Below are 11,443 nucleotides of genomic sequence, written 5' to 3' on the forward strand. Positions count from 1 at the left end.
AAATAAATAAAGGGCGCAAAAGGAGCAAGCATTGAGATAGGAAGAAATCTAGGGGTGTGTGAGTTCCTGGGAGCCAAGGGAAGAAAGTGTTTCTAGGAGCCGGGAGAGGTCAGGTCACACAGCAATTATTAGTAACACAGAGGCTTTCAAGATCTTGATCAGAGCCGTTTCGGTGGAGCCCAGGGAGAAAAAGCCTGTTTGGAGTGGATTTACGGCAGAGGACAAGAGGAGGAATTGGTGACATTAACGATGACACCTCTTTCAAGGAGTTTTGCAGAGAGGAGAGAAATAGGACAGTGGCTGGAAGGAGAGATGGGGTCAAGAGAGGGTTTCTCAAGATAGAAAGAATAACAGGGTATCTATAGTTAATGGCAATGATGCCGTATAAAGATAAAGTTTGTTGGGGCGCCTGAGTGGCTCAGTGAGTTAAGCGCCAACTTCGGCTCAGCTCATGATCTCATGGCTCGTGAGTCTGAGTCCCACATCGGGCTCTGTGCTGACAGCTCAGAGCCTGGAGCCTGTTCGGATTCTGTGTCTCCCTCTCTCTCTGCCCCTCCCCTGCTTGCGCACTCTCTCTCTCTCTCTCAAAACTAAAATAAACATTTTTAAGAAAAGATAAAGTTTGTTAATGTAGGCCACAGGGGGAGAACTTCTGGAGCTGGTCCTTAGGTAGGAAGGTGGGGGCAAGATTTCATACATGGGAAGGGATCGATTTTAGAGACGAGAACCCTTGGTTCATCCATGGTGGTGGAGGAAGGCAGTGTCCGTGGACAGGTGCTGGCAGGTGGGTGCCCCGGTGACGAGAGTGAGTGCAAGTTCCCTTTTGATTGTCTCCATTTCCTCAGTGACATTGGCATCGGCATTAATTTTCCAAAACGTGGGTCTGCTTATGCCCCTCCGTGGAATCAGTCTTTGCTAGCTGCCTGTTGAATATAAGGTGCAGCTGCCTCCCCTCCTCTGGAGCCACTGTCCTCAATACTCACCATTGCCACTGAGCTGTCCTGGGCGCTGTGTCAGGTCTCTGCCCTTACTCCTTACTCTTCCCTGTCCCCGGAAAGCCCTGCCCTCCTTTTTCTTCCCGACACACCCCTATTCCTCTTCCAAAATCCAACTGAAATGTCACCCCCTCTCTGAAGTAATCAATCTTCCCCTTTAGACTGTGAGCTCCCTCCTTGTGTCTCCAAGTAGTGCCTGATTGCCAATTGTCACCAAATAGATGTTTGCTGACTCGGTTGAATAAATTGTTCTGTATGCACTTCATTTAGCCTGATTTTCATCTCTTCATTATTTCAGATCTTTCTAGCATCTAAATGGAACAAAATCAATACAGATAGATGATAGATAGATAGATAGATAGGGCATAGAACCATCAACGTCACCAAATCTCCCTTGTGGGTTATTTAAGGCATTGTTTCTGAGGTTCCATGTAGTCCGTATGCTCCAGAAGGCAGAACTACTAGGGTAAGATATGGAGTCTGTGTGCTTAATGAAGCAACAATCAGCGGGAATGTCTTGAGGCCAGAAACTAGAAATCTAGCCAAACGCCACTGCGGTTGGACACCCAGAGATGTTTACGCCCATCTCTGTAGGACAATCATGGAAACTCTGCATCTGGGCAGCTGAGAAACAGGAAACCTCTGTGCTGGGCCAGCAAGCCACTCGGAGCCCTTCACCGGGGTGTGGCATATGAAGCAGCAACACTTTCTGTTTAAAAATCAACTGGCAGCGCACTCACATTTACAGACAGAGTAGCGACTGCCACAGCCCTTTAAAAATAGCTTTACTGCTTTTCGTAGATGATGAAAGCAATAAAGAGTCGTTTTACTTCCCAAATATAGAAATGTATTGAGAGGAAAAGAAAGAAAGAAAGAAAAAGAAAGAAAGAAAGAAAGAAAGAAAGAAAGAAAGAAAGAAAAGAAAGAAAAAGAAAGAAAGAAAGAAAAAGAAAGAAAGAAAGAAAGAAAAAGAAAGAAAGAAAGAAAGAAAAAGAAAGAAAGAAAGAAAGAAAGAAAGAAAAGAAAGAAGAGAAAGAAAGAAAGAAAGAAAGAGAAAGAAAGAAAAAGAAAGAAAGAGAAAGAAAGAAAGAAAGAAAGAGGGAGAAAGAAAGAAAAAAGAAAGAAAGAAAGAAAAGAAAAGAAAGAAAAGAAAAGAAAGAAAGAGGAAGAAAGAAAGAAAGAAAGAAAGAAAGAAAGAAAGAAAGAAAGAAAGAAAGAAAGAAAGAAAAGGAAATTCACGGTTAACATTTTGGTGCTTGTCATTTTTTACACACTTTTTTCTCTGTGTACAGAAAACTTACATGATTTCCCTTAATTATATCAGTTTTTGAAATGGAATTATAAATACATAGTCCTATAACTTCCTTTTTTTTTTTTTTGGTCTCTCATGTTAATGAATACCCATCTATAACAACATTGTAAAAGCTGATGATATTCCACTGTATGTATCTATCATAATTTATTTAACAAATTCCTTTTTGATTAGACAGATTTTTTTCTTATGTTGTCACTGGTGTAGCAATATAGACCAGATAGTATGGAGGTGGAGAGTGCGGACTGCAGAGCCGGACTGCCTCGATTTGAATCCCTAGGGCCACTTACTTAGCTCTGTGACCTCTCTGTACCTCCGCTTTCTCATCAATAACAGGGAAATAACCACAATACCTGCTGTTATTATAAGGTTGTTGTAAGGATACAATGAGTTAACCCATTTTTAGACCAGTTCCTGCCATATCATAAATTACTGGTAAGTGTTAGCTATTATTATGAATAATATTGGGATGAACAGTCTTGTCTGTATCTCTTAGAACTTACACTATTTTTTCCTTAGAATGCATTTCTAGAAGTAGAAATTCTGGATCAAAGACTGGGCATGTGTTAAACTTAAAAAAAAAATTTTTTTTTAATGTTTATTTATTTTTGAGAGAGAGAGAGAGAGACAGAGACAGAGCGCAAGAGGGGACAGACACAGAATCTGAGGCAGGCTCCAGGCTCTGAGCTGACATACAGAGCCCAACGCAAGCCTCAGAACGAACCGTGAGATCATGACCTGAGCGAAAGTCAGACACTTAACCGTCTGAGCCACCCAGGTGCCCCAAACTTTTATACTCATTTCTCAACTGCCCTCCAGAAATGTACCAACTGATTGGTAGTGGAGTTGAGAGACTGAAGGAGAACTTTTGATTTTTACTCTGTATATTTCTGTATTAACTGAAATTGTATAAGGATATATTCATGCGTTGTTTGTATATATACTTCTAAATAGCCAATTTTCTTTCTTACCAATATATCTATAAAAGAACACATACGCTCTCATCCTCACCAACACTGGGCATTGCCAGCCTTTTAAATCTTTGCCAATATGGTGGGTGAAAATATTATCTCCACATTTGAACCTCTGATTCTCAGCAATCTGGCATATTTTTCTCATCTATTGGAGGAAATACTTATGTGCTATGTATTACGAAACTTAAACATGTTTATACCATTTGAGTTAATGATTTTATGTCTAAAAGTGAAATCAAGAAAATGATGCCATACCCACAGATTTATGTCAAAAATGATCATCCCAGCATTAGAGTAGAAACTGATTAAATATAAAGTATGGTATTATCTATGTGATGCTATATTATGTAATCATTTTTCAAAAAATCATGTTTAGGAAGAATTTATAGAACATTATTTTATAGTATATAGTAAGTAGGGAGAGAGAAAAATGCTTTTGAAAATACAAAGGAAAAAAGATGCGAAAGGAATATATTAAAATGTTAGCAATAATTGTTTACAGATGATGGAACTGTAATTTTTTTTTTTTTTAATTTTTTTTTCAACGTTTATTTATTTTTGGGACAGAGAGAGACAGAGCATGAACGGGGGAGGGGCAGAGAGAGAGGGAGACACAGAATCGGAAACAGGCTCCAAGCTCTGAGCCATCAGCCCAGAGCCCGACGCGGGGCTCGAACTCATGGACCGCGAGATCGTGACCTGGCTGAAGTCGGACGCTTAACCGACTGCGCCACCCAGGCGCCCCTGGAACTGTAATTTTTTAATGGGTAATTTTTTTCTCTATTTTTTTCTTTTTACTTTTCGGTATTTTCCATATTTTCAATGGGTATGTTTTCACTTTGTAATTTAAAAAAAGCAATCTTTGCCCTTGCTAATTTAATTTTTTAATTTTTTTAAATGTTTATTTATTTTTGAGAGAGAAACAGAGCATGAGTAGGGGAGGGGCAGAGAGAGAAGGAGACACAGAATTCAAAGTAGGCTCCAGGCTCCGAGCTGTTAGAACAGAGCCCGATGCCAGGCTCAAACCCATGAGCCCCACAAGCCATGAGATCATGACCTGAGCCGAAATCGGTTGCTTAACCGACTGAGCCACCCAGGCACCCTGCCCTTGGTAATTTAAAACTTGCCTTTATGGGAAAGGCTATGCATGTGTGGGGACAGGGGATGCATGGGAAATCTCTGTACTGCCTGCTCAGTTTGGCTGTAAACCTAAAACTGCTCTAAAAATTAACAAAATTAACAAAACTATTAAATTAACTAACTAAATTAACAAAACAAACGAACAAAGCCTGGATTTTCTCTCATTGACTCTTTCTTGGGTATACATTCCTGGACACCAGACATACAAAACTCCACTAGAGAAGCAAATTGAGCTACAAACGAGCACAGACCACAGGGCTCGTGAGATAACTATAAAGTTATGTAGGATTTTACAGCTAGGAAGCGTAAAACAAGAGTTAAGTGGAATTTCAAGTAACTAATAGGCCTAAGAAAGAAACTGTGTGTCTGAAGTGGTAAGAGGCCGGGGTGGAGGTTTGGGGGGGCGGGGGGGGTTACTGGCTGAAAAGACAGCCAACGTCCGTGGAATTTTCAGCCGCACAGATCGCTTCGTAGCAGGGAAGCCCTTCTCCCTGAGAGTCCATACCCTTCCAAGAAACCTTCCTTGAGATCTCCCAAAGTTCTGCCCAAGGAGGCAGAGGGAAAGGGCAGCCCACAGAGACCTAGCTAAAGTAAGACCAGCAGTGTGCAGGCTGTATCTTTCCTTCTGTGCTGTGCCCACGTTTAGGGTACAGCGAACGCCTCTGATACACTCCAGCAGGGGCACCAGAGAACCAATCAGTAAAGCAAGGCAGACTATGAGGGCCTTAGATAAAACGCATCACGCAAAGTCCAAGAGATGCCAGTTCATTCTCATGGCTGCCACTGACGCTAAATCCAGATTTGTGAAAGAAGGTTTATTGTTATTTCCTTGTTAAACTTTCTGCCAGGTTTTTGTTGAGAACACTTAGCATTTCTCTTCGCAGAATTTCTTTCGTTCGTTTCCTAGACCCCGCTGGATCCCAATGGGACCAGCCTTGTGCCTAGCAGATAACCACCAATAAGATGATTGGAGAAACATGGAGGAAAAGCCTTATCCTGAAACAGCCTCTCCCATGCAGACGTCACAGGGTCTCGGGGTCCACCACCGGGATTCATGCTGTGATCACACATTATATATGATACAGTATTCCTGAACAGCCTCTCATCCAGGTACTTACCAGGCCTAGCAAACTTTAGCTGTCAACGTAAACTTGTTCGGCGGGGGGGGGGGGGGGGGGGCACATTTCAAGGTCATATAGCATTTTCACACTTTACTAAGGTGTTTTCATGTCCAACCTCATCTCTGTTTCATTCTCTGGGAGCCCCCTGAATCATCCCCATGCGGGTATGGGTTGGGAATGACCCTGTCCGTCTCTGGTCCAGCCCTGAGCAGTTCTCCCTGCATTGGCTGATGGTGGAAATGGGTAGAGGAGGTCATTGTGACAGCCCAGTCCACACAACCCCGTCATAGACAGGCATCAATACAACCAAGTCGGAACCCTGTGGGTCTGCGTCATTGGTGGCTGTGAGGATGATCCACGGGGCGCCAGACCTGGATCAGACTCACTAGCTCTTACCTGAGTTAGCTTTGCCTCTTTCTCCTCTCAGTTTCTTCATCTGTAAAAGGGAATTGACCACAGTGCGGTCTCCCAGATCATCGTGCCTGCCGTCTCCAGCACTGACAATAGGCACTCCTTAATTCCTCTAGGACGGGTCTGGGAGGCCCCACAGCCCTGGAACTTTATTTAGCCCTGCAGGGGACTCGGGGATCATCTGGCACAGCGCACGGTTTCCAGACTTTTAGATGTCAACCATTAATAAAAAGGAAAACAAACAAAAAATTGGACCAGTCAGAGAGGTCCTACATTTTACTTGCAGGTAAGAGCCCCCCAAAATAAATGTATAAGACTACAATCCACTATCATTTTTATTTCATAAAAGAATCTTAACCATCCTGTTTTTTTTTAAGAAAAAAAGGAGGAAGGGCATAATACCCAAATAAGTTTAGCTTTGTAAAAAAAACTCTTCACAATGTCTTTTCTTTTTTTTTTTTTAATTTTTTTAAAATTTATTTTTGCGCGCGAGAGAGAGCGAGAGAGTGAGTGAGGGGCAGAAAGAGAGAGGGGGACAGAGGATCTGAAGCAGGCTCTAGGCTGACAGCAGAGAAAACCAATGAAAACATCACAGACCAGTACTAGGGAACCTCAGATCTTCATGTGTTGGATGAGGCAACCGAAGCGTAGCAAGGTGAAGTGACATGCCCAAGGTCACAAAGTGGCTGCAATGTCTCATTCTATCTAGCGAAACACTTGTGGACGTGAGATCCCCTCCTGTGGCCCAGACAGGTGCCCTGGGCTGGGAGTTAGGAGGTCTGGGCTCTTCTACAGCCATTTGTCCTCAAGCCACACTTTCTGCCTTTTCCACTTGTCTAAAATGGGGATGAAATCATCCCGTCACTCAAGACTGGTGTGAGAACCTGATGAAAGAAGCGTTTTAAAAGTGCTCTGGAGATGTGTATCAGGGTATGAGAGTGAGGTACTAGGAGCGAAAAGTCCTGCCGTCCTGCCTGTGACTTGCTCGAAAATACTTCAGTCAACAAAAACAGGTGGAGCAAATATGGCACCATATTAACCATGATTAAATCTACGTGGTGGGTATTGCCAGGCTAGCCTCCCCACTTTTCTACATACTTGAAAATTTTCTTAAGAAGCATTCCATCATTTTTTTTTTTTTAAGTGCTCTGGCAAGGTAAATGGAAGGGGATGGTATTACTCACAGAGAAGACGCCCTCAGGGAGATCCAAGTCCTGGGCTCTGCGGCCAGGTGGGGTCTACCACCCCAGGAGATGGAGCAGCCCACTCTTCACCAGCCCGGGGCACAAAGAGCCATGGTCAGGAAGTGATTGGCTTCCTCCCCCAGGCAGGCCTGGTGCCTGTGGCCGGGTGAGGGAAGCCTCCCGCCCACCCCTTCTCAGTGCAAGGCACCATCTGACAGACCCAGCCCTGCAGCGGCCACCGGCAGTGGGGATCTTGGGGGCTGCCTAGCGCAGCCAACCGCTGTGGGGGGCTTATGAATATGCAGATAGAGGCCAGAGCTGGTTGGCTGCCACCCCCCCATGCCATCTCCTACCCCCGCCCCAACTTAGATGCCCAGAAAAGCCAGCCGAGAGAAGACCTTCCTGAAATGCCATCTCTTCTGCCTTTTCTTAAAAATTGGGGGACTTAATTACCCAGCTTCTCCCATTGCACTCACTGGCCTTCGGGGAGCTCCTGACCTCTGCTTCCAAATTCCCCAGCGAGGCTGCTCCAAAGGGAACATCATTCTCCCTGTGCCTCAAGCATCCTGAGGTTACTAAAACCGGCTCGGCACCAAAATATGGCATCTTGGCTGTGCGGGAAGGAGTGGCTGTGTGGCTTCTCCTTTTAGCAGAGGTCTAAACACTGTTGGGGAGGCTGTTTGCTGGGCCAAAAGCCTCCATCTGTGACAGAGCTGGGGAGAACTCACTGGCCAAATCCACCTACCCCCAGACATCACTTGAATTTTGCCATCTTCTCCTCCTTCAGTTTGGGAAGTGGAGTGTATGTTATGATATACGGCAATGAGAATCAATGAACTACAGCTCAACTCAACATGGGTAAATCCTCAAAACGCACTGTTGAGTGAAAGAAGTAAGTCACAGAATGATACAGATGCTGTGATTCCAGTTATATTACGTTTAAAAATAGGCCCAACAATGTCTACATTTTTATTGAGTTTCATCCATCCATTATCACTAATTACAATTGAACAGAAGGGTATCTGGGTGGCTCCGTTGGTTAAGTGTGTGACTTCAGCTCAGGTCATGATCTTGTGGTTCGTAGATTCGAGTCTTGTATACTTATTTTGGGGGGCTCTTACCTGCAAGAAAAATGTCAAGACCTCTCCAGCTGTGCTGACAGCTCAGAGCCTGGAGCCTGCTTCAGATTCTGTGTCTCCCCTCTCTCTCTGCCCCTCCCCCGCTTGCTCTCTCTCTCTCTCTCTCTCTCTCTCTCTCAAAAATAAATAAACATAAATAAATACATAAATACATAAATAAACATTAAAAAAACTTAATGGAGAGATGGACAGATAGATGGAATCTAGGTATTATGGATAATACAAAGTGAATATAGGATATAGTCTCTATTTTAAGCAGTCCAGAAGATGGAAAGGTAGGGTATAGCCCAGCCATCTACCATCTGGTCAATAATATTAAAAAATATGTAAGCAGGTGGTGAGTGTGTAATTCAGACCACACATATGAATATTGGGGGATTTCAGGTAAGAGAAAAGAATATTGTGTGCGTTATTTAAAGTAGGCTGCCTCCTCCATTGTGTTTTTCATTAACTGAGCTATTTATCCTTTCTAGAAGCAAAATTTTTTTCTTATATAATTTGAAAGTAAATACATATTTTCCTCAATTTAAAACATAGGCAAAATAAATTTAAAGTTTAAGACACATGTGTATAGAAACTATAATGGAAGGGAGGGCATGGGTGAATATATAGTTGAGCCTGGCAGTGGTTAACTCTAGGGGGACCAGCAGGGAAAGCCACATAGGGCTTTTCCATTTTAAGCTGGATGGTGAATGTGGGTATTCCTTTTACTATTTTTTAAAAAATAATACACATATATTTATATACCCTTTTGAGTTTGTATTTTACAATTAAAATGTTTTTTAATTCCCTTTTGAAATTAAAAATAAAACAGATGATCCAGTAATCACACCACTGGGTATTTACCCAAAGAATATGAAAAACACTAATTCAAAAGGATATATGCACCCCTATGTTTATTGCAACATTACTTACAATAGCCAAATTAAGGGTACCTGGGTGGCTCGGCCGGTTAAGTGTCCAACTTCGGCTCAGGTCATGATCTCACAGTCTGTGAGTTCGAGCCCCGCCATCGGGCTCTGTGCTGACAGCTAGGAGCCTGGAGCCTGCTTCGGATTCTGTGTCTCCCTCTCTCTGCCCTCCCCTGCTCATGCTCTGTCTCTCTCTGTCTCAAAAATAAATAAAGGGGCGCCTGGGTGGCGCAGTCGGTTGAGCGTCCGACTTCAGCCAGGTCACGATCTCGCGGTCCGTGAGTTCGAGCCCCGCGTCAGGCTCTGGGCTGATGGCTCAGAGCCTGGAGCCTGTTTCCGATTCTGTGTCTCCCTCTCTCTGCCCCTCCCCCGTTCATGCTCTGTCTCTCTCTGTCCCAAAAATAAATAAACGTTGAAAAAAAAAATTAAAAAAAAAAAATAAATAAATAAAAATATTTTTTTAAAAAACCTTACAATAGCCAAATTAGGGAAGCAGCGCAAGTGTCATCAATAGATGAATGGATAAATGGTATATATAGTGGAAAATATATATGTATACATAGTGGAATATTACTCAGCCATAAAAAAGAACAAAATCTTGCCATTTGCAACAACATGGGTGGATCTAGAGAGTATAATACTAAGTAAAATAAAACCAATCAGAGAAAGATAAATACCATATGATTTCACCCATGTGTGGAATTGAAGAAACAAAACAAAGGGAAGAGACAAACAAAAAAACAGACTTGTAGCTACAGAAAACAAACTGATGGTTACCAGGGGGGAGGTGGGTGGGAGGATGGGTGAAACAGGCGAAGGGGATTAAGAGTGCGCTTATCTAGGTGGCTCAGTCTGTTAAGCATCCAACCTTGGCTCAGGTCATGATCTCATAGTTTGTGAGGTCAAGCCCCGCATCGACCTCTCTGCTGTGAGCACGGAGCCCACTTCAGATCCTCTGTACCCCTCTCTCTCTCTGCCCCTCCCCCACCCATTCTCTCTTCCTCTATCTCTCTCTTTCAAAAATAAATACAAGTTTTTTTAAAAAAACGAGTGCACTTAGGGGCGCCTGGGTGGCTCAGTCGGTTGAGCGTCAGACTTCGGCTTTGAATTCTGTGTGTGTGTGTGTGTCTCTCTCTCTCTGCCCCTCCTCCACTCATGCTCTGTCTCTCTCCTTTGGAAATAAATAAACATTAAAAAAAAAGTGCACTTATCTTAATGAGCACTGAGTGATATATAGACTTGTTGAATCATTATATTGTACACTTGAAACTAATGTAACACTGTATGTTAACTATATTGGAATTAAGATTTTTTAATGTAAAAAAATAAATAAATTCCCTTTTGAACTCTGCCACAAACACAAGTTTATGAACTTACATACATAACTCCTGTCCTAATAGATGATGCTATGTCCTAGAAGGCTCTAAATACAGAAGAGGGTGAGAGATTATTGGGTTGGAACTTGGACTTCACAGAAGCTCATTTATGAGTCTCAAGGAAATCGATTTCAACCTTTATCCTCTGAGACAGACTTTGCATTCTGCTGTACGTGTGTGTGCGCACCAGCACGTATATGTGGGTGTCTAAAACCGTAACATCTGAGATTAACTTGGGTGATCACTGAAACTCCAGGAGAAATGCTTTGCCACACATCATCTATGCCTGAACTTCTAAACTTTAGATAGGAACCTCTCAAACGAATTACTTAAAGTGGAAAAAATTAAGTAGCTGTCTAAGAAACATTAAAACAAAGTGAAGCAGCATTTGAGGTTCCTCCACTCTTTTTTTTTTTAATGTTTGCTGATTTTTGAGAGAGAGAGAGAGAGCACAAGCGAGGGAGGGGCAGAGATATAGAGGGAGACACAGAATCTGAAGCAGGCTTCAGGCTCTGAACTGCCGGCACAGAGCCTGACACAGGACTCGAACCCACAAACCATGAAACCATGACCTGAGCCAAATCGGACGCTTAACCCGACTGAGCCACCCAGGCACCCCATAGCTATCGAAGAAATACTAACAGCAAACCCTGCAAGGGATTACTGTTTTGGGACTCTTTAGCTGCATCCAGAAGTCTTATAAGCATGGCAGTATTTAGTAATTCCATTTGTATTTACTGAGTACCTACAGCATAGCAGGCACTGTGTTCTGTGCACAGGATTCAGAAGAATAGAGTCACCTCTCCTCCTTCTGCTCTGTCCAGGAGAGGAGACAGGAAAAAAAGGACATTATAATGCAAAGGAGAGACACAGGCACAAT

This window comes from Prionailurus bengalensis, chromosome B3 (assembly GCF_016509475.1).
Source record: "Prionailurus bengalensis isolate Pbe53 chromosome B3, Fcat_Pben_1.1_paternal_pri, whole genome shotgun sequence".
Lineage (NCBI taxonomy): Eukaryota > Metazoa > Chordata > Mammalia > Carnivora > Felidae > Prionailurus > Prionailurus bengalensis.